This window comes from Uranotaenia lowii, chromosome 3, assembly GCF_029784155.1.
Source record: "Uranotaenia lowii strain MFRU-FL chromosome 3, ASM2978415v1, whole genome shotgun sequence".
Lineage (NCBI taxonomy): Eukaryota > Metazoa > Arthropoda > Insecta > Diptera > Culicidae > Uranotaenia > Uranotaenia lowii.
The window spans coordinates 189,170,328-189,195,762 of record NC_073693.1 but is presented as its reverse complement, the minus strand read 5'-3'; the positions used below and the strand labels follow the sequence as shown (position 1 = coordinate 189,195,762).

The 25,435-nt window shown below is 34.5% G+C and overlaps 1 protein-coding gene across 6 annotated transcripts in view; it reads left to right on the top strand.

The window, feature by feature from the left end:
- Positions 1 to 25,435, top strand: part of LOC129751075 (uncharacterized) — a 107,907-nt gene that overhangs the window by 9,679 nt on the left and 72,793 nt on the right. For 2 of the 6 annotated variants that reach the window (XM_055746352.1, XM_055746350.1), the window contains exon 1: positions 10,359 to 10,535. The exons of 2 other annotated variants lie outside the window; for them this stretch is intronic. The gene's annotated coding sequence lies outside the window, so the exon portion shown is untranslated. Of the gene's footprint in view, positions 1 to 10,358; positions 10,750 to 10,778; positions 11,015 to 25,435 lie in introns of those variants that run through there. 2 more of the 6 variants (XM_055746353.1, XM_055746354.1) reach the window with 2 other exon arrangements.

Sequence of the window (25,435 nt, the reverse complement as noted above, 5' to 3'; positions counted from 1 at the left end):
AAAGGGCTAAACCAGTCAGTGTTGAATTCCTTTATTGAACACCATCTTGAAGTCCAAGATGGTAGCTTCCACTGAACTTTTCTTTATGTGACTAAAAATCGCACGAATGCATTACAATGCATTGATATTGGATGAAAGGGCTAAACTAGAAGAAAACGAATTTCATTTTCTGAAGCCTTCTTTATATCCAACATGGCAGCTTTCGCTCAACTAAAAATGCTGTATCTGAATGACTGAAATTACATTAAACCCCCACAAAATTGAAAGTGGATTAAAGGGCTAAACTAGAAGAAGTCGAATTTCGCTATCCGATTGCATATTGAAATCCAAGACGTTTAGCTTCAAAATGGTAAATATCACTGAATATCGCATGACACTTCAAAATATGGGTATTTGGTGAAAGAGCTAAACGAATTTGACTTCCAATTTCGCTATTAGACGCAACCTAAGATGGCGACTTCCGCTAATCTTTTAAACGCTGTAAATTGTCTCGAATCTCATAAAAATTAAATAAACTATTCAAAAAAATTTGACACAAAGGAAAACAAGAAAAAATCAAAAATAAATTATAATTAAGAAAAAAATCAAACTAAATAAATTGGGAGAAAACGAATATAATGCATAGATGTAAAAAAAAACAAGATTAAATAAATAAAAACAAGACAAAACAGAGCTAGTAAGATTAAGACGCGGTTATAAAAGGTTAAGGAGGTTAAACACGAAGAAAGTAAATAAGATTTAAATCTTCTCTAAAGAATGAAGACTTACCATAAAAAAAAAACAAGATACAATATAATAAAACAAGGAAAAAAAAGACAAAAACAGATAAAACAAAATGAAACATAGTGAAAAAAGAATAATATAAAACAATACAAACAATAGAAAACTAGAAAATGCAGAACAGAATATCATGAAACAAAATAAAACAGGATTTTTACAAATTGAACAAAATGGAACAAGATAAAACATCCAAAAACAATAAAAAAAACACGATGTTAAATAAAACAAGGAACAAAAGTTAACAAGACAAAACAATAGAACTTAATAAATCAATATCAAAGTAGACGAAACAAGTTCGAACAATGTTCAAAATACGTAAGAAGATAAAATAATACAAAGCAAGATAAAACAAGATGAAAAAGACCTATCAGAAAAAAAAAAATAAAATGATAGAAGAAGTAAAACAAAACAAAACAAAACAATATAAAAACTAAAAAAGAAGATAAATGTAGGTGTAAAAATGATAAAAATAAACTAGGTCAGTCCAAAATAAAGGCTTCTGTTTACTTTTTAAGGCTTACTTTTTCAATAAATATATTTTACTTGTTATTTTTTATGCCTTTCATGTGTTGCTAAAATCGAACGGTTTATTTCTCAACTTTTTTCAATTATGACTACATAAAATTTACTATCATTATCATCAACGTAATTTGTAGTCAATTTCCGATAATTTTTGGTCATTTTTAATCATATTTCCGATGCATTTAGCACTTTTCTTGCTTTGTATATATTTTTGGTTTTTTCCATATTTGATGTTTATGTCATCCTTCATCATTTTTAGTTATTTTTTGTCATTTTTAGTCTTTGTTTTGTTTTTTTTTTATGAAATTTTCATTTTTCTGTCATTTTTGAGTACTTTACATTTAAAAAAAAAAGTTTTTTTCTTGTATTTTATCACTATTAGAAAACGTAGAACATATTATTGGTGTTTGTCTAAATCATATCATTGACTAATTCCCATATCGTGGGATTTTTATAGGATTTTCAGTCATTTGCAGTATTTTCATGTTGAGCGATAGTCGCCATCTTGGAGTTCAAGATAGCGTCGGACAGCGAAATTCGACTTATATTCGTTGGGTCCTTGAGCCAAGACACCGTCGAGCAGGACCTTGCACGAAAATGCCTGTAAGCGCAGACACCATATACCCAGACTGACCACTGAAGGCTGATTTTGGCGCGTTTTCCGCAGCGCTATCTACGGGTTATCGTGAAACTAACGGCCACTTACACAAAAGGATTTTTTTTTACACAAACATAACTATTATTGTGTATATATTGAAACGCTATTAATATATCACGCACACATTTGCATTGTGCTATTTGTTTTTTTAATCTAGAGATGAACACGGTTGTTTTTGATTACCTACTTTTGATTAAAAAAAAAAAACACGGTATGGTTAAAAAACCACTAAAAACCATTTTCGAATTAGAGCGCATTAACCGAATGTGGTTAAAATTCAACCATAAAGCTTATAAAAAATACATCGACTTCAACAGCATTTGTAATTTGACATTTATTTACTTTAGCGTTACAACGTTACAATTACTTTCATAATTTATGTTACATTGGTGGTATGTTTGACATTAGGAAACTCACTTAGAACGATGTGTGAAGAAACTCATATCTCAAACACACCACAGTACATATCCTGCAACACTGTGTTCATGCTGTTTTCAGTCCCTGGTTGACTTACTAGTCGATGATTAAATCAAACCAATTTTATTTTTGAGCGAATGAAAACTTGAGATTTTTCGCCCGAATAGGATTGTACCGTGAAAAAACCATGAATTCCATATTCACAGACCATTAATATTATCGTCCTCGATACCGTGAATTCACATTGAAATTCATATTTTTCGACCATACATTTCATAGTTTTGACGAAAATAACCATGAAAAAGGGGTATTGTTATGCAGCGTGACCATGAAAAAAATGGCGATTTTCCATACATTGGAAAGCTGAAAAATATAAAGTTCATGGTTCTTTCAGCTTCCAGTTTTTCACAATAAAACCATAGAAATCCGATGATTTTCATGGTTTGTCCACTGAAATAAAAATCTTTGCTCATGTTGAGATTTTTTTTCCTGTTTTTTTTATTTGTCATTCCGTAGATTAATTGAATAAAAAACAAATAATTTGTTTCAAATTTTTATTCAACACTTACTCATAACACTTATTCACACACTAAATCACGGCAATTCCGAGACTCGCAATCGCACTTCCATTCCATAGCGACTCCCGGCATCCACCAGTTTAACCTTAGTCAGCTGCCCTCGTCGGAATTTGGAACTGCGGAATAACGTCTAAAAAGAAAGGAATTTTATCAGTCTTTTCATTAATGCAATATATGCAATAAAAGTACTTACCATCACCACCGCAGATGGGCCCATCATGTTCCGATCCACGAAAAAGTTCCAAATTTGCCCGGATTAAGTAGTTCCGATAAAAAAAATAACCAGCTCACGAGATCGGTCGCAGAAAATGCGCGCGTAAACAATGGCTTCTACACGGTTAATTGTGAACGTGTAGAAATAGCAAAAGTTAAATTACGTTTGGATTTGCATTTTACCATGAAGTACACTGTAACAATAATAATCACAAGAAAGTTATTGTGGAACCGTACTTCTGTCACTATGAAATATTTTGAATTTAAGATATACTTCACGGTGACGGTGAAAATTATGGTGATTTCATAATAAAATGCGGTTGAAAGATATTTAGAAACTACGATGAAATTGATTGTTAAATTGAAAATCATTGTTCAGTTATCTTAAAACCATGGTCTTTGCTATTCGGGCGCTCCACTTCCTTATTGAGTTGTGGTTGAAAAACAAACATTTTCTGACAACTCCAGTGTGGTCCTGGTTGAAAACCACACACTGTGAATTCACAAGAAGAATCCATGAGATCAAAAAATGAATTAAGCCTTATTGCGTTGTGGTTGAAAAACAACCATTTTCTGACAACTCCATTGTGGTCCTGGTTGAAAACCACACACTGTGAATTCACAAGAAGAATCCATGAGATCAAAAAAAGAATTAAGCCTTATTGCGTTGTGGTTGAAAAACAACCATTTTCTGACAACTCCATTGTGGTCCAGGTTGAAAACCACACACTGTGAATTCAGTACATTGAATATGGCTTTAAATTATGTTACTGGTTTAGAACTCTTAAATCAGAAGAATGGACGAGATTATATGTAACTGTAGTTTCGAATAATAAACTTAAACTACAAAGTTTTGATGAATAAACTGTTTAATCTAAAGTTTCATAAACCTTCTCCTAGCCGAAACGTCGCATATGCAAATGTTTGCAAAAACTGAATAAAACAAAAGTAGGGGCTATATTTACAAAATTTGAAAAACAATGTTTTGTTCACAGAAGAAATGAATGAAAATCGCAACAACGAAATATACCATCAAGTCTTCATCTACAACAAAAAACCGATGTCAGGTTTTTATTCACTTTTTTTCTCCAATAAATTCTAAAATTTTCCTTTCTCTGAAAAAATTGTGTTACACTCGAAAAATGTCTGCTTTTCCAAATATCTATTTAAACTTGGATACGAAACGAGCCCTTTTACAGCCCAGCGGTTTTCGAAACAATATTTTGGACCTCGAGATGATGCATTTGTAAACATTTTCTCGCAAATTTAGAACAATTTCTAATCAAGTGAGTTGGTTGACAAAATGATGAGTCTTGACAAACAGTCTCACCCATCCGAGTTTAGTGATAATAGCTTAGCTTTTCATGTTCTGTTGATAAGTTGAAGATACCAATAAAACTAATTAAGCTTACACTTTATTGTTTCACGCAGAGAAATCGATTGTCATTGAAACAAAAGAAATACCTTTTTAAATCAATGTTCTAGTATTTTTTTTTATCTAAACCTTATTTTTTGGTTTAAATTTATTTCTATCAAAATGAAAGAAAATTATTTCAAGTTGATGTTTAAAAATATTGAATTCATTTACTGTTTTTGAAACCAAAAGACAACAGATTCGTGCAAAAATTAATGAATCAATTCTTTAATTTTGATTTAATTAAAAACAACAAAAACGAGGGAGAAAATTAAAGCGGGAAATTCTAAATATCGTGAAGGTTTTTTAGTTAGTTTTCTTTTAATTTATCCTTAATGAATTATTAAAGTTTTAAATTTGTTTGAGGTTAACTATTCAACGACAATTCATTCTAAGGAAGGTATCGAATTGGAAGCTTCGAAATTCTAAGCTGTTAGATAAAGGTACAGACAACCAACCGACAGGTGCAATAATCTTCATGTGTTTATAATCTGATCCGCTTGGCGATGCAGGCCATACTCTTCGGCCCGAGCAGACCACCTACCCAGTGCTTGATCTCCTCGTAGAGATCGTTGCATCTGGTGTCCCCCAAGGCTCTCATTTAGGGCCCTTTATATTTTTGATGTACCTAAACGACGTGAATCTTCTACTGAAATGCATGCACATTTCTTACGCGGATGATTTTAAACTCTACTACACCATACGCTCTCCCAAAGATGCCGAATTCCTACAAATCCAACTAGACGCCTTCTCAAATTGGTGTCATGACAACCGTATGGTCCTCAATGCTACAAAATGTTCGGTCATATCGTTCACACGCAAACACACAACATTTCAATTCGACTATTGCATTCAACAGACACCTCTCGCACGCGTCGGCGTCGTTAAAGATCTAGGTGTTATGTTCGATCAACAACTATCATTTAGAGACCATATCTCTTATGTCGTCACCAAAGCCTCCAAATGTCTAGGATTCCTTTTCAGAATAACCTAGCATTTCAGAGATATTCAATGCCTTAAAACCCTTTTCTGCGCACTGGTTCGCTCTAATTTAGAGTACTGCTCAATCGTTTGGAATCCCTATTATAACAACTCAATTGAACGTATCGAGAAGATCCAACGCAAATTTTTGCGCTTCGCTCTCCGCAACTTACCTTGGAACGATCCCATCAACCTTCCTGCATATGAAGACAGATGCAATCTTATAGGACTTGATACTCTGTCTTCTCGTCGAGCTGTCTTAGATGCATCCTTCACATCCGACATCATTCTCGGTAATGTTGATTGTCCTCAAATTTTTGAAAGTTTAAATTTTAATGTAAGGCCCAGAAACCTTCGTTCTCAATCTTTCCTGGTCCTTCCACATGCTTCTACTAATTACGGTCAAAATGCACCACTTGCTAGAATATCTAGAACATTCAATCGCGTATCGTCAGCTTTTGATTTTCATTTATCCCGAAACACATTAAAACGTAAATTTCGCAGAGAGCTTTTGTAATTTAGGCTTATCTATACTTAATTGTGTAAACATTGCTAGATTGTAAGGTGTGTTAATTTTAAGTACTCGATGTATCATTTGGATTTAAATTGTAATCTGTTGATGCAAAAGATGAGGGTTTTTACGCGCATATGAGAGGGATCCAATCCAACTTATATGGGCTTTTTCCCCTCCAATAAAGAATTAAAGAATAAAGAATTAAAGAATAAAGAATTGGTATAGATGGTTTAATTGGACAGATTGGCACGGTCGGAGTTGTCCACTTGGGTCAGAGCAACACAGGTGCAGATCTTGATGGAACACCAACGTTCCCAGTCTGAACTTGTCCTTGATGATGCAGAACTGAATACCCATCTTTCGGCACAGAGCCGGTAGGTAGATGACCAGCTCAATGGAGTCAGCATCGTGAACGATCATCACCAGCTGAGCCTTCTTCTGCTCGACTAGTTTGACGACGGTGTTGGCGCCCTGCCGCAGGCGGTTGGTTTTCTTTGCCGGAGGTTCCTCCTTGCCAGCGGCCTTGCCTTAGCCTTATCCTTCAATCGTTGGATCTTAGCGATCGAGTTTTCCGGCCGGTATACTTCTCGAAGATAAACAACACTGACAAAGTGTTTTACCCGTTTTCATTATTTTTGTTGGTCAAATTTCGAACCATTTATTGAATATCGCACGTGTAATCGATGCTATCAATGGGTATAAAAAAACAAACGTGAGCTCGTCACATCAAAATCAAAACATAAAACGAATTCACTCACACAGGCATACGCTATTTGACATTTCATGCAACGACAAGAAAATAAAAATCATCTTCGTTTGCATCAAGAGAGTAATGTTCTTTTACCATTCAAAATTCGTTTCGGCTGTGTGGAAAAGTATTGAATTCGATAAATAATACAGTGAAATTATTGCTTATTCACATGAAATAAACTTCATTCAAAATTATAATTTTTTGAAGAATGGATTCATTTTGTATACTAATTACTAAAAGACTATGATTTAAACATAACTTTGAATTAAAACATTTGGTTAAATTTCAACCGTGAAAGTTTTTTAGAAACAAGGAGAAATGGATTTGAAACAGACATTTTTAAATGTCTCAAATTCAGTGGATATTTGACCTTGTTTTCCAAAAATTTCTTAGAGAAAAAGTTGAACGGAAAAAGATGGAAAAATTGTCTAAAAAATTAGGCTTTTTAGGCTAATTTTCCCCTAGTCCAGAATAAGGCTAAAAAAGTTTCTGAGGTTATATTTCTAAATCGAAATATAAATTTTATTGAAACAACCAGCATTATATCACGAACACTACCAGCAGTAAATATGGTTGAGGCTTGTGATATAGCTCAGTTGGCAAGTCTGTTGCCTCCTGAGCCGATGTCCGCGAGTTCGAGCCCAAGAGTAAACATCGAACACAGTTGTACCGGATAGTTTTTCAATAACAATCCGCCAACTGCAACGTTGATAAAGTCGCGAATGCTATAAAGATTGTAAAACGACTATAATTGAAACAAAAACAAAAAGTAAATATGATTAAAGCGCTGGCCAATACATTCGTCATATTTATTATTCTACTTAATTTTTTTTTTGCAAATTGTCTAAACAAGTTCTAATCATTCCAACGATAATGTATTTCACTCCTCAAACCAATCTAGATATTAGCCAAAACAGCTAAGATTGATTGGAATTCAAGTTTTTCAAGGATATAATAAATCATATTATGAAGTTTGTTTTTTTTTGTCGTAGTAAACTATAAATAAAAATAATAAGATGAACAATTCAGAACTCAATGAATTATTTAATGCGGACATTATAAATTTCAAACTGTCACTCAGCCGGATAAATTTCGAAATCAAAGCTGAATACCAAAATAATTGGCTCTAAACTAAGGACCGATACAACGTAAGTTTTGTATTTTTTCATCTAAATCGATCAACGGGCATGGTGTGTACAACATTCATTTCTTATCATGCTACAGTAAATTAGAGTAAACAGTTCAACATTGAAGACAAAAACCAAATTGAAAATATTCTAAAAAGAATTTCAAATACTCATAGGTGATTCAATCAAACAAGTTTTCATTTGGCTTGTTAATTATCAAGTGCATTTTTTTTTTCTTGATGAAGCACAATGGTTTCACGATGCCCCGATAGATGGCGTATGGTTCTGGGCGATTTGTAGTTGTATGGGCTCAACCGCCACTGATCAGTCTGGGTATATGGTGTCTGCGCTGTAAGGCTATGATAATTTAGAATCTGGGAAGTTACAAACGTGTGTATTTTAAAAACTATTCATTTGATCGAAAAACTTTCTATGGAGGAAATGAAGGTGTTAATATGATATTTAATGTGAAAATGTGCTTAACGATATCATCTTCAAACTTTGTGTTGTTTTTATTATCCTATACCAATACTGTCGGTGTAAAAATCTGTTTCGGACAATCGCCATATTTTGTTAAATTAAAATTTTTATGATTCAGTTACCAGTCTGGGTTAAAATGCATCAACATGCAAATCAAAGATTTACCTTTTAAATCACTTTTCCATATGCTGGAATATAATTTTTGCATCACGGGTTTCTTAATTCCCAAATTTTAACCATCCAAACATTAAATTTTATGTCTTCGGACAGTAGATTTTTTGTAGTATTTTTTACCCCTAAATGTATGCAGTACCCTTATGCTTTTTCTTTGAAAACATTTTTGAAAGAAAAAATGTAAAATTTTATCCGAACAAAACCAAAAATTACTGAAATTGGTGTTTTATGCGTTAAATATATCGAAAACTATAAATTTTAAAACGTTTTCTTTTGATTTTTCATTGAAAACAAGGTTCGTGCAACTTACTGCTTTTTCTAAGTAGAGTGGAAATCGCATGTTCTTGAAAAACTAAAAAATAGGTGGTGAAACCAATAATTTTTCTGACTACGTCAATTTGATGTCCCATCAACTTTAAAACTTTTGATGAAAAACATTTGCCAAAATAAAATCTGGACACACTAATAAAACACTACTACAATAATTTTACAAATGAAAAGAAATCTTTTTCAAATTATTGAATTGTTAAACCTTTTAACCTGTACCAGAATCTTGTCACCGATCTAGTTTGACGGATTGACGAACGTGTTATGATAAAGCAGAACTAAATATCGTTTAGCGATTGAGCCCTCAGAATCACGGAGTTTATGCAATTGGGAGTCTCATTTCTTGTTGATGCTGTCTCTTATGTTTTGATTCAAACATTCCATCATCCTAAATCGGGACATTTTGTCTGCTAGCCCCCCAGTGAACGGGAAGAATTTTACACCGATTATGAGAACGTTGGCTTCAGAAGCAGTTGGTTACAAAGTAACAGAACATTTAACAGATGGAAATCCGATCACATGTGTGTTGGTGGACATGTTCACTGAGCAGCCGCTTTTCCCCGAAATACATTGATTTTCATTATTTCTCTCATTTTTATATTTTTAACCACCGCAAAATATAAACAGCTGATATGTCATCATTTTTTTTTACTTCTGAGAGAAAAACCTAACAGTTTACAGGAGCAGTTCGATGAGCTGCGGCTTTGTTGGCACGCGTTCTACTTAAGCTCGGGTGTGTTGGGATTATTTTGTTCTTTTATCTGGTGAACTAGTTCTCGCAACCCAGACATTAGACGTGTTTTCGCTTAACTGATAATGAACTTGACCCTTTTAGAATGCAAACAGAACGAGGAGCTCATTTCGATCGACTGATGTGAAAGTATTTTTCGATGTTCAGATTGATAGATATAAGAAACAACAAGGGCAAACTTCTCAGTAACATGTGTTAACAGAATATATTTCAATAATAACTTTGGTCCTTAACGTTAATTTGAATAACATACTTACATTTTTGAAGCTTCCGTAACTCTTAAGTTTTATTAAGCTTGTGTTTTTTTTTTTATTGTAAGAGATTTCTGATCATTATCATATTTTCGCTAGGAAATGTATCCTTATTAAGTACCGCCAAGGTTATGAAAACTCGATGTTCAGTCTTCCACACAGTCACTCGCTAAGTAAATATACCTACCAGCTTCCATGTGATTTAATTTTCTCGTTCAATTTATCTGTTTGTCGATACCTGATCGAAGAATAAGATTGCAAATATTCTCTCGAGCTCACGGTTGTTCATCGTTCATCGCTGTGTTGTGGAGGAAATTCGAACGAAGATCGCGCACACCTCTTTTTGCCTTATATACACTAGTCCACTACGCTAGCGCTAGCACAAGATAGTATAGCCGCACTTTGTGGGAATCTCTCGAGCCGACCGCGAGAAAGCGCATCAGTTTGATTCGAGCAGTTCTTACTGGCAGTTCGGCGGCAACACGGCGGTGTTTACGATCGACTAGATCCCTCGATTCAGTTTTTTCAGTTCTAGGTCGAGACGAAACCGTGCGAAGGCTGCTAGGCTAGCTAGCTATTTTGCCTTCCTCCGCTGAGGTAGTAGAGTCGCGCTTTTTTTTTCTCGTGATAGCTGATATCCGTATTTCGCGGCACGTTGGGGGTTCTCAAGTTACGGAATTGGACGCAACGCATCCCCCTAGCCCCAGACAGAACAAAGTGTCCAAATGTGGCATGTGTGGCTAAAGTGTTATTTTACGCTTTGTTTTGGTGCATATTGAGCAGTTGAGATTCTTTGTGCGACATCACTCAAGTACGCTCTGGCGTAAGCAGAAATTAGAACACTAGAACAGTTTGTTTATTCACTTATTCCGATAGTGGGGTCATGTAATCGAATGAGGATATTTGAATTTGATAATGACGAAGCGTGTAAATCGAGTTCCTTTGTGCTGTTCTAAAAGTGATTCAAAGTAGCGAAGCAAATCACCGAAGCTCGGGAATGACTCAATGAAGAAAATACAAATAGCGAGTGAATGGTGTGATGGGAAATTTAGTGAAAAGCAGTTTTCCTCTGTCAGGTTGTAGGTGTGAAGCATTTTTCCCAGTGAGCAACACGCATCCTTAAGCCGCAATTAATGAGAGGGAGAGCACCACACCAACAACAGTATCTAGCATATATTAAATTTAGTTTGCTCTAGATTCATGCTGCTGCCGCTGTCTGACGGAAAAGTGATTTTGTTTTTGTTCTTTCTGGTTCCACATTTTCACATCTGTGTAGTTGCTGTGTTTGGTTGTAGATCGACGGCGATGGTCCAATCTAACAAACAAAAACATTGCAGTTAGTATGGAAGCCATACAACACCAACTCATTACGAAACGCGCTTGGCCGATACATTTCTGAGGATAAAATACAAGTTTTTCACTTAGACAGATCTAGGAATTTGACACCATAGTCATTCTAACAAACTCAACTTTACTTGAATTTTGATGTTCAATTGCGAAAATTATTTGAAGACACCTTTAACGATATCTGATTTGAATATGAAGGTTGAAGTCTTTGATCCCTACTAGGTAACTCCATGAACTCGTCGTTTTCCATTTAAACGATGGGTCAAAATCAAATGTTGCATTTTCCTTACGTAGCTCATCGACAAATTTTCTCGTAATACATACAGACATATGCATGCAAGTCTAGTCAAAACAACAACACAATTCCGGAACCGAACAGTGGTTGGCGTTGGATTGAGAACTTCTAATTTTTGAGATGATTTTGTTTGCCTATGTTTGCAAAGCATGCCGGCTGATAGAATTTTTAGTTTAGAATTAATATTTGTTTAATGTCAATCTTTTTTTTAGGTTTTGTTTGTGACATTTTACCATCCATGTGGCATTCGTGTCAATTTATATTAAACTTATAAAAGTTGATTTAACTTTTAAACCGAAAACTGAAAATAAGTAGGCTTATATTTCAGAAAAAATCTAGCAATTCTTTTGTTTAAACTTTTCTATACCGTAAAAGCGAGTAATGATTGTGTTAAGCTTAGCTCTTCCAGATCATTATTTGCTGTTATGGTGCCTTTTGTGGATTGAAACATCACTGACTAAGCAGTTGATAAAATTAAATCAGCGACAAATATGTGTAACATCCTGAGTTAATTGTTTGACCTCAAGATCCTAAAATCCTATAACATAGAACCAATTTCCGTAAAAAAAACAAAAATGGTTTATTAACACTAGAAAGACCGCACCAGTCAAAATGACTGGTTGGACACTTTGTTTGTTGAATATCTTTTAAGTACTTCGCTTAAAAAATTCGCAAAAAATACGACTTTTCATGAATTTTGAATCTCTACAAAACTGTGTATTTTTTATTTCACTAGCTCTTTTAATAAGCGAGAAAAATTTCGCCATGGGCACTCGGAACGTGACCAGTCAAAATGACTGGTAGAATTCACAACTCCATAACTCAAATAAGATAAAATTTTTTCGCTTGCTTTTGGTTTCATTTGCAATCTTCATTCAAGACAATGAGCCTTAGTTGATTTATGGTGGGCAGAAGTGTGTCATTCGTTATTAAATTATTGATTTTCGATGTTAAGTCATGAAGATTTGTAGAAAAAGTTCTCGGATTGGCTGCTGTGTGGCGCTTCAAAGACTTGACTCCCATTTTTTTGGTCTGTTTTGTTGCTCAACTATAATCGAACTTTCTGTCAAAATTTGGCGAAATTTCATCAAGATTTGTAAAAGTTATGAGTAATCGAGTAGTTTTAGGTGATAAATATGTTTTATACTAAACTAGAATGAGTAAAATAAATATGAATTGTATACTCATTTATTCAAATTTGAAGATATCAGCTATGAAACTGAATAATTTAAATAATATTTCAACATGGGTGCACGGAATATTTTTTATACGTTGGTTATCCACCATGGGTGCACGGATTCACCGCAGTTTCTGCCCAAGTATGTATTCACATGCATTCTTAGATTATTAGGTTCGACAAATTTCCAATGCAAGTTCACTTACAGGTATTCCGGTACCCGTGTATATACCTGGCCAGCTGGCAACTGATTGAACATTCTTATTGAACATGCTTATCATAAAAGGAAACACATCTTACCTGTCGGCGTCTTATGGGGTTTGAACCTAAGTGTTTTCTTGCTGATACCGGGAATCGAACCCAGTACGCCTGGCATACCTAGACCAGACTCGAGCCAACCTATCTTATAGACCACATCGGCGCTAAGATATTTCAACATGGGTGCACGGAATGGCTGTTAATTCGCTGTTGTAAATTATATAGAAATAAATAGTTTTCAATTTGCTTCAGAACACAAAATATTTTTGAATTAGATATGATAGTTATTTTAAATGCAATATTAGTCAATCGAAAAACTTTAAAGGAAAAACAAATCAACGTGCACATTTGACAATGTTGGTTCATTATTTTTATTTTCTCTGTTTTCCGTCGCATGACATAACTTGATGCATATAATTTATAAAATTCACTCGGTCCATGGTAACCGTTTTCAAATTTCTTGGATGTTGATCAGATCTTATCAGATAAATATACGTATGCAACCTGTTTTTGAATAATAAATGATTAAATTTAATACTACAAGATATAATTGAAATATTTCTTTTCCAGAAATGAAAAAAACGTAGCTTTGAATAAAAATCGTTATTTAAATCATTATGTCTCAACATGAAAAACATGGTTTCGACTTTGGTTTAGTTAAAATTTGTAAAAATGCTTTTTAAAATTTTTCAAAAATATTTGATTAAAACGCGGTGAATCCGTGCACCTATAGTAAAAAACCATGTATATAATACAAATTTTCATTTTCATCGGTAAAAGTCTTTATTCTTTACCTCTAGCATGCAAAAAAAATAGATTTTGGATGAATAGCGGTGAATCCGTGCACCCATGGTAAATTGCTCTACTTTAAGAAAAAATATGTTTCAAAATCTACAATATCAGGTATAATTTATAGGCAACGTGTTGAAAAATTTCAGAGCGATGGGTGCTAGAAAATATCTACTAAAACAAAATTGAAGTGAAACCGTGCACCCATGATCAATACCCATAGCCATCTAACATGATTTTATAATTAAATTGATAATGTGTTTTGATTTTTTGATAATGATTTGAAATATTCATTTTATGACATACATGCATTCGTCAACTCTGCAAAAATGAGGTGATTCCGTGCATCCATGGTGAAAAAATATTTCCATTTTATAACAAAAATGTTATCGAATGAATAACAAAATAATTTTAAAAGAAAAAAGTTAAAAATATTATGATATAAAAAATTTCCCCTTTACCAGTCATTTTGACTGGTCACGGTCCGAATAGGTACCGTAAACTGGGGGAACTTTGATCAGCGGGGTAACTTTGATCAACATGAAATTTTTGCAGATAATCATCATTAACTAACTATAGAGTTAAAATATCTGAAAATTGTTTACTGCGTTTGAAAGCCTGTAAACTGAGTTACAAATAAGCTAAATTTGGTTTTAATTTGGAGATTTTTAATATCACTTAATATATATTTTTAAAATCATAAAATATCCGGTTTTTCGAAGGCTCACAAACAAACATCTCTCCTGATCAAATTTAAGCATTTAGGAGCAAATGGGTTGTTCGATGTGAAAGTTCAACTATTTTTCTTGGTTTAGGTTAAGTTTAAGTGTTATTGTTATGGTCATTTGATGATAGTTTTTGGATTTGGAAAAAAAACAGTCATTTTCCATGAAAAAGCCTGTATAGAAAAAATGGCTAAAAACCCTAAATAATGGTATAGTTTGAAGGGAAAAATAACGTGGGAACAGTACGAGGACTTCGGGAATTGCATGAAAGTAAAATTTTATTTGATTTCGAGGTCAAAAAATATTGAGAAATGTTTACAATTTTTGCCCCTAAATGTATGCAGCAACATTATCCATCTTTCGAGTATATTTGTTTTTGATAGAAAACGTTGAAAAATTCAATTGAGTCCAAACAAAAAATTACTGGTATCGATGTTTTGAGCCTTCTGTGTATCATGGCATCAAAACAATAAATTTGGAGATGTTGAGATACGTGAAAACCATAGTGATCAAAGTTACCCCGAAACTCGAAATCTGGTTTTGTAACAAACATTTAATTATGACCACAAATGTCGTTTGAATTTACTGCAATCCATGATCATGTTTAAAACTCCTCACCTCAGTAAGGGTTTTAAAGCTTTTAGGTTTTACGAAAAAGCAACCCCTTCCAAAATATTCTAAAATGAATGAAAAAAGTGATCAAAGTTCCCCCAGTTTACGGTATATTCAATTTGCCGGTCCTTCTAGTGTTAAAGCTCTATGATTTTGAATGTGAATCATTGGATGTTTATTTTTTTATTTGTTCCATATATTCAACACTTTGCTGATATTCGAAGAAATGTTCGAGGTGTTGCATACATTAAGGGTTAAAAAAAAAGTCGATTCGTTAATTTTTTCTAGGAAATACATCGCAAGCACGAAGCCATAATCTTCAGTGTAGTGAGTAAAAAAAGTAATTTCGCGGGAACAGACGTTTGGTTTTCAGTTCTGTTAAGTTCAAAATTTGAAACGAATAAAACGTCTGGAGAAGGGACGTCCGGTCACTACAATGGCCTATTTCCTACATTCAGGAGTAATGATAAATTCATTTTCTTCCAATTGACACTGTTTGACTACGTTTCTCGGAAGATTTGGACCCTTTTCGAACGTGCACCGCTTCATTCCATGATAAACTCCCCATTTAAAGCAATTTTGATAAATTTTCGTTCTTTTTTTTTTAACAAATGAGGATGTGGGAAACGTTACATGCTACAATTTACTCATATTTTCTACACAATAATTTCTTTGTCAATTGTTCCCAAACATACATATGTTGTCAACAAAAAACCTGTGTTTGATTGTCAGTAATATAAAGCATGGATCACTACAAATCTGGACGCATTAAAACGGGTCTATCTCGGAGCTATGTAAACGAAATAAAAATGTTTTGTACTTGAAATGTAGGGTTTTTATTGCACTTTAAAGGAAAAATAATAAAAAAATTATTCCGATGTTGTTTTGATGAATTTTTGAACTCATTATAGTTTGAACACCCTATTCGCTGACCTCAGCGGCCATTTTGTTCCACAATCTCTTCATCTCTGTTGCTTCCCGAGTCGTCCTACCATTCTTCTTCATCTTCTGCTTGACAATTGCCCAAAATTTTTCGATAGGGCGGAATTGAGGGCAGTTGGGTGGGTTGATATCCTTTCCGACAAAATCCACCCGTTGGCCTAATGCCACTATAGAACCTCCTAGCTGTAGTGGCAGCTTGCCAAATCTGGCGAAAATTTAACTAGTCCTTTGTGAGATCTAATGTACGGAAAAAAAATATTTCAGGCATTCCTCCTTGTAAATTTCGGAGTCCATGGTCTTGTTTTTCACAAAAACCGGAATTTTTCGTCCGCAGCTGCAAATACCTTGCCAGATCAAACACTTTCTTGCACACTTATCAGCAAAAACGAATTTGAAGTTGCCGGGGACATCACCATGACCAGTGCAGTGCACCACTGCAGTGGATTTACATAATTTTTGGTCAGAAAGCTGCCCACCCCCTGCGTCATCCATGAGGATGCATCCGTCGAACTTCGTTGGAATCTTCTTGTATAACTTGCGGGCACGTCCTTTGGCTACTCAATTCTGCTTCAATGTCCGGTTTGGTTGCTTACTGGTCCGGTAGGATCGTATTCCTTCGCGTAGACGAATTCTGCTGACGGTGCACCGGTCGGCGTTGAATTTCTTGGCAATGTCATAGTCCGACTATCCTGTGTTTTCCTTGATCGTTCTCAACACCTTCAAATGCAGTTTCTGATTCTTAGGTCCACTATGAACCTGCCGATCTATAGTACGCATCTCACGGAAACGTTTGAGAACGCTACACACGGTTGATTTGACAATTTTTTGATTTCGCGATTTTTGAACCCGACCACGTCGGGTCTTTGACGTGGGTGTTCAAAATTTATTTTCATCTCGCGGCTTCCATCACGTGTAACTTTTTTGAAACAAAACGAATCGTAATGAAATTTTCAGCACTGGTAGAAGATACATTCCTCTACAAAGTGCTGCCAAAACATTCCAGATCCGACAACTAGGAGCACTATGGTAAAATAAATAGTGCGTCCAGATTTGTAGTGATTCATGCTTTAGATATTGTGAAAAAATTGGACTTGAAAAACTTCTAATTTACACAGTGTCCATTAAATCCAGACATCTACCTTATATAGTTTTGTATCCTTCTGCTTGAGTGATTTTTACAAACTGCAGATCAAATTGAAGCTGACAGTGCAACGACAATAGATACATAAAATTTATATTCAATCAGATTTTTTATTAACAGCTACGAAACTTTGCATCAGAAAATGTTTTCTAAAAACCTTTTCGATAGAATAAGTTTTGGTTAAAATACATTTTACGAAGATCGGTGGTTAGAGCTGAATATCACTTCGTGTGATTGATTTAGCTCAGCTTGATTCACTACTCATATCCACATCAAAGTTTTGGTTAAAATGCATTTTTTCGAAGATCGAATAGTTAGGTAGTTAGAGCTGGACAACGCCTCGTACGATTGATTACTCTCAGAACTCCAGATATTTTCAGGCCCTCAACCAACGACTCTGGGACATTGATTTTGATTCTCCCCACTGTGTAGGTATTGGGAAATCGATTTCGATTCTCCCCACTGTGTTTTGGTTTTTGGCCGACAACATCCAGCGTTTGATAAAAATATTTATTGTTGTTAGAAATGCTGTTTAAAAGTAAGTTAACAAAACGGACAACGCGAATATCATATCAAAATTTGCATAAAATTTTCTATTGAATTTTCCCAAAAAAAATTCTTCAACCGGAGACAACTGCAGAAAAATTTCAATCACTTAAGCTGCAAACTACCGCAGCCCGTGGCGTAGAGGATAGCCTTCCAGTCTTCTAAGCCAACGGTTATGAGATCAAATCCCGGTCACGGTATACATAGTACACTTTCTGTGGGTTGGTGGTTTTAGCATTTGTAAGATGCTAGCCATCATATCCTCGAAAGATGTACGCTTAGAGTTAAGTGAAAGGAATCTCTTCGAGGAAACATTAAGTTTCATTGAGATCCTGTATGTGTTTGTGTTCGTTTTTAAAATAGGATGTTAGACTGTGTCGGGGTGTTGGGGTCATTTTTGGATTTCTCAGCTTTGATTCGGTTTTAAACTCATCCATGATGTTTTTCAGAATTTTTGAGTAACGTTAAGTTTCGTCAGTAAATTTGAACTTTAAGGTTTGTATGGGAAAATTTGAATATCATTTTTGTTTTTTCTGTGGAACCGAGCCTGCTGATGGTTTTTGTGCCAATTTATAAATTCTTTAAAAGAAATTTTCCGCTGAATTACTCTTTTGAAGACCGTAATTTCGTATCATATCAGGCAAAATAGTTATGAGACGATTCACAGAGGTACAGGCTCGGCCATGTTGAACCATTAATGTTTGAAAAATAACCATAATGACAGTTTTGTGGATTAAGTCGTTTTATGAGTTTTCAGCGTAAACTCATAGAATGAGATTCCACAGGGAACTTGAATAATGGTTATTTTTCAAGCATGGTCGAAAAAGTAAAAATTGACCGGAATTAAAAGAAAAAAAAATTTTTTTTTATTATGAATCATTTCAAATCTTATTCTATATGGTCAATATTATATTTGGAAATGGCAAATGAGAAATTAAAAATGACCCTTAATCGACGCAGTCTAATGGGATATTTTATTCGGGTTTTCCTGTTCCATCAGATCATGTTTACCAAACCGGATTTTTTTTTAACTTCGGCAACCTGTCAATTTGACACTCCTGGCTAAACCCAATATATCTCTCTTGGAAAGTTGACGTAGTTTGGCACATTTTTGCATTTTTTTTGGACACCAAAGTTATTTTTTTAGCGCTCCATAGCGGATCTGCTATCTTTTTTCCTATGCATGTTTTTTCGATTTTTTTAGACTTTGAATAACGGAAAACTGAAGTGCTGTACACACTACGAAAAAAATCTGTAAAATTACATCACATATGATGTAAAGAAAAAGAAGCATCATATATGACGGAATATTCAGTGCGAGTAAAAATTACAAGCCTGTAAATTTCAAAGACGTGTAAAATTTTAAGGCGTGTGATTCTTTACAGGCGTGTAATATTAGTTGCACTGAAAATTCCGTCATATGATGCTTTTTTTTGTTCACATCATAAAGATGATATTTTACTATTTTCTTTCATTGTTTTCTTAATTAAAAAAATCCGTTCATTTAAATGAAAATAATTTATTCGTCATAATGACAATAAAGCTAGCTAAAAAATTTCACTACACTGCTAAATTTTGGTTTGCTTTTTAGATTGAATTATAAAAAACTTTTCATCTTAACTCACCCTCAGCCAACATAATTGAACATCGTATCTAGACTTACCATTAACTAAATTCCTAAAATATTTGCTAGCAATAATGTACAGTCCGGTAGCGCAGTCCCACGGTCACCTAAACTGGGATTTGAAACCGTTCTTTTGGCTTTCTCGCGCAGGATGCGTTCGATTCAGGAAAACATTGTCTATCGGCAAACATTTCGTCCACTTAGTACCGGATCGTACGCCTGGGCCAACTTCACTGTAAGAATGTAAAAGTAATTCAATGACTGTTCTGAAAATCAACGAAAATAAACTCACATTTACACCAGCAGTAGCATTCCGCTGTCATCTAAACAGCACAGGTTCTCCAGCTGGGCTATTTTTTCTGCGGCTCTGAACTAAAGTTGAGGTTGCGGTGCTGCTTTTTGGGACAACTTCATGAAGCCGTGAGAACCAGTCATCATCTGACGGAAGCTGCCACAACTCATTTTTCACATTCCCCGGGTAAAAGTTTTCCAAGATAAAGTAGGAAATGGCTAGAAAAATGTTTTGTCACGATAAGTATTCAATCAAAAACACAAGTATGTTACTTACACTAGCCTGGTCAAGTTGATAAATTTAATCTGCTCACTGGCTGAACAAACTTTTTGTATTGATGCGCGAACAATTTTCTTCAGCAGATTCAGCACTTTAAACAAAAACAACACTATGAAAATATTGCACCAAACTCAACTTTCAAAACACCCCTAGTTATCGCATGTTTCACTGTACTTAAATTTGAGCAAACGATTTTTTTTTTAATTTAAATTGATTCAACTGCGATGAGAACGCATTATAAAAACGAGCGCATTATTAAATCGATTTTTATGATTCTTTTTTCTTCTTCTTAAAACATTCCATGTCGTTTGATACTAGAAATTTTCAGTTTCAGTGTTGTTTGAGATTCATCGTTTTTTGGTTTACATGGCATTCCACGTCATGTATAAATTAAATTCATTGTCATTATAACGTTGCATGTCGTGTAATTTTAGGAAATTTCTTGTTCAGTGCTTTTAAGGATTCAAACGATTTTGTGTGTACGAAAATTACCTTTAAAATTACATCACATATGATGTAAAAGAAAAGAAGCATCATAAATGACGGAATTTTACATGACGAAATCGTGTTCTGGGTCATATAATATTACTGTGATTCAATTTCAGTGCTGTTCACGGTTCGATTATTTTTGGTTATTTAAATTTACATTACAAAATCGCGTTCTATGTCATGTAATATTAAGGGTTTCCGATTTCAGTGCTTTTAAGGATTCAGATTTTTTTTGCTGTGTAGGTGAATATTGTCTGAAAAATATATTTGAGTTACATAATGAGGTTTCAAAAGCTATAAATTTTGTAAAAATCGGTTCGGAAAAATGAGAGATATAGCGGTTTTGAGCGAGGAGTTCAAATTGATACTCAAAGTCTGATCAGAGAGTTTTTTCCTGGGCTTTCAGGGTGCGTCCATACAATAAGTAATGATGCAAAATTAAAGATTTTAAGAATTTATGAGGATTCCGAGATTTTTTTTATTTGGATGCATTCGAATAAAGTTACAAGCCGCCAAACTTCCGAAAGTGTCATATTGACACTCAAGAGCGGATTAGGGTTAATGATATTTTGACAAAAGATTCCTTCGTGCGTCCCGATCAAGATTCCCAACTTCACTCACTATTTTTTCGGCGACCGAAATCGAAAAACACTGTTATACCCTGGCAATGCTCCGCTTGTAGCATTATCAACAGCTTTCGTAGATGTTCTGTAGGTTTCGTCGTGAACCATAATATTGTGGCAATATTCTTCTTGCGTCATCGATAAGTAAAATATTAAATCATGACGGTAATTTTAATTTCCCTAATGTAAAACTGTTAAAATTAATTGAGACAATAAATCGTATACTCTATATGAGTCCAAAAAGAAATAAATGTATTCTGTATCTGACTTTTAAATACCGGCGTAAATCATGACAGTTTTCTAGATGTTTTGGTATTGGTTGTGTCAAGCTCAGTTCTTCCAGCCAACAATATGCTATAGGTATTGATGCATTTCATTGATTCAAGGGCCACTGATTAAAATTTTTTTTAATAACTGTAAAAAAACTTGAAGCCGCAGAACTTGAAAACATTTTTGCAAGGTAAAGTTTTCGAAATGTGCTACATACAAGTGTCAAAATTTCTACCACTTTTCCCAACACGAGTGAACTTGCTCTTAGTTTCTTTTAAAACTCCAAGCATTTATCAACAATCGGCTTTCTTTTTTTTTTGTTTTTGGGATGCCGGTTCCGATTTCCCAATTATTCACTGGTTTTTGACAGTCAACATCCGAAGCTACTGCTGAAATATTATTATTATTTTTTTTATTTTTCTTATTATAGAGACTTTCAGCCTTGGGCTGGTTCGTCTCTTTCTAAGCGCACATCTTTCGAAGTAATGATGGCTAGCATCTCACAAATGCTAAAACCACCAGACCACAGAAAGTGTACTATGTATGCCATGACCGGGATTCGATCTCATGAACTTTGGCGTAGATGACTTGAACTCTAACCACTACGCCGAAGCCGCTGGCTACTGCTGAAATATTTTACCCAGGTTTTTCTGTTCCACCCTAATGGCAAGCGAACTTATCAATTACTGATACTCCCCCAAACTATGCACGTTAAATTGGAAAAGTTTTCATAATAATAATATGAATCTTCCTCGATGGTACGAGTTTGACAACGTCTCTGTGTGATTTTCCACTACTGTACTGGTAGTAACACAGAAAGACTCACCAGCACATTGACAGCGCTTCGCTGGGAACAGCTGTTTAATTTCGCGCTTTAATCACCTGCCATTCAAGCCGCGAAAAATAATCAAATCGGCACAAATAGAACCGTGCAATGACTGCGGGCGGGCCATCAACTTTTTATCGAAAACACTACACTGAGGTCAAGTACGATCTGCTCCTAGACTCATCAGTAGCGTATCGATTTTATTTTTTGAATATTAATTAGAAGTGACCTTAAAATCTGTTCGAATACGCGCTTCCCTACATAATGGACGAGGGAAGCATTCTTGACTGTGCGTTTCCTTGCTATAAATACTACGTGACTGACTACCTACTGTTTCAGATATCGGGTGTCAGTACCTGCAGCTCATCGAAGTTGAATTGGGAGGGAAGCAAACATTATCTAGAGCATTTTTTAACGCACGCGGCTTAAAAAAACAGAGAATTCAAAAATGTATTTTCTGAAAATGTTATCAACTACTTTATTAATAACCCAGCCAACGATTATCATTATATCTTTTTCAAATGATACTCTCGAAACAGTGATAAGGGCGCACCATGCCCGGTCTTAGACAGAAATCCCTCTCCACGGAGTTTTGTTTTGATACAGTAACCTGCTGCTGGTATGGTAGCTAGGTAGGTGTGATCTGATATCAGTTTCATTTCCATGATTAGCATAATGGTGTTTATACACATTGCAGCATTTTGGCCTGATGCAGGCAATTAATGGGACGTCACTTTCGCTGACAAGATGAGCGCTTTATGTCTTCCTGGCTGAGCATTTGCATATGAAAAGGGTAGATGCTGTGCGGAAGTGTGCGACAAAACTATTATTTTGCACACGGTACCTATTTTTTTGAATTTTTAAAATTTTTGAATCCTCAGCCTATAATCATCATAATCATCGATTAAATCATCATTATTTTGAGCTCACTTGGAGTGTTGTCACGGGGTACTTTGTATTTATCCCCATTAAAATTTTATGAAAGAAATCAAATTTTTCAATCAATAGTACATACTTGCGAAGTTATTTATACTACACTGGATTCTTTTTTTAAACGATTGTTGTGTACGTGCAAAAAAAGAAATCGTGTAAAAAAAGTCAAATCAACCGGGCAAAATTTCACGCTCATTTCGAGTAAAGTGGCCTACTTGGACTATAAATCGTCCATTTCCAATCAAGTAGACTATTCTGAAGTGATTTGAGTGAAATCGAGACGCTCAAAGGTTTGTTTTGAATTGATTTGTTTTGATTTTCAAGCCACGGTTGTTCCGGAACTTCCGCAAAGTCATCTAAGTGGCCGTTCCGGCCCATGTTTCTGTCGGAGAGCAACGTCCGAATCAATTTAGCACCCAAAAGTGGTTTGAAAAAAAGCTGGAGTTTATAGAACTTGTTTTCGACATGTTCGGAAATCGTCTTATTTCGAGAAAATCGTTTAAAAAAAATCGTTTAAAATAAAACCGTGTAAAATAAGATCGTTTAAAAAAAGAATTCAGTGTATAATCATCCTGGCTTTCAAATGATGATTATGGTTTCCCACTCGAAATGCTCAATTCTGAATAATTCTGATGCTGGATTATGATTCTGAAATCTGCGTTTAAAATTATGGAGGCACACTATTTTTGAATATGTTTCCGAACATTGATCCTAAGTTTGTTATTATTTTATTCGCATTTTCATTTGGTTCTTTCAACTTGGTTCTTAGGCATAATTTTGGATCTCGTTTGTAATTATTTCAAAATATTCGTTTTCTAATTTATTTTTTTTGTTTCGATTATAGCCGTTTTATCATCTTTATGGCATTTGCGAATTTATATCAAAGTTGCAGTTGGCGGACAGTTATTGAAAAACTTATCCGGTACAACGATATTTACTCTTGGGCTCGAGCTCACGGACATCAGCTCAGGAGGCACGTGACTTGCCAGCTAAGCTATATCACAAGCCCTCTTACTATTAATAATTGTCAATATTCCATCATAAATTGTAATCTGGTAAATTACAATGTTCCACTTTTTTTAAACCTTGCTATTCCGGTGCATTCCACCCAGAAAATTGACCTTTTGGGGTTGATATTCGGAAGTCAACTGAAGAAAAAAAATCATTGAAAACAACCTCATTGTAAAGTAGAATATTTCATGGGTGAACTCAACACGAGTCGCGAATATCTTCAAGTTTTCAAGTTCAAGTCCAAAACCTTGAAAGGTTCAAATATCAATACGAGTTCCACGCGATATTGTCAACTTTGTAGGTGGAAGCTAGAGCTAGAGCTTCACGCAGACTGTATTGGCTGCATATAAATTATGTTATTAGTTTTATTTTTCTGTTTTGATACGGCTGTTCTTCCTTGCAATGCAACAGCTGTCGTGTTGTTTTTTTTTCTATACGCTATGAATATAAATATATCTCGCGACTGGTTGGCGAGATCGTGCCTTGGAAATGGTAGATCTAGCTTAATGGTAAATATACTCGATTAAAATCATTCGTATATTGCATTCATTCAGTAAATGCGCCGATAATGCTCACCTTCATTAGGTTTTATTTCGCTTGTTTCTTTTTTTTGCAAGACTGCAATTGTAAGATCGGATGCTGGTGAAGGTTAATTTTGTGAATACGATTACCAGTTATCATCAAGCCGCGTTGAGCCGATAATGAAATAACAAGCCGGGTGACAATTAATCCGAATGACACACTTCTGACTGACGGAACGAAATCGGAAAGAGAAAACGTTCGTCATCCAGGAAAATGTTCATAACTGATACCTATAATGTCATCAAGTTATCAAACTCAGGATTCAAACTTCACTTCTGAATTTTTGTCACTTAGCTATTTAAGAAACTTTAATTTTTCAAATATAATCCTGGTGAATAACGATATTTTTTAATATCTCGTCTCTATAAGTTGGAATAATTTATGCTTGGATGTGTTTATTTTAAAAAAATTGAAATAGTTATGTACATACATATATATATATATGAACCAAAACAACGATGCTTAATGCCAAACACATTTTTATGACGATTATAACATAATATTTGGACAGTTTGAAACTCGTGATCCTGATATTTAATATCATTTAGTTTAAATGTATTTATCGAAATGGTTTATTTTTTCGTTAAATGTTAAATGATGTTTACTAGTTATGAGTAGTTTAAATGTAAGATGATTTGATAAATTTCTGAGTCTGCGCATCGTATTTTTAATTTGTATGGAGGAAGAATTTTTCGTATACTAATTCATCCCGAAAATTCGTAGTAAAACAATATTC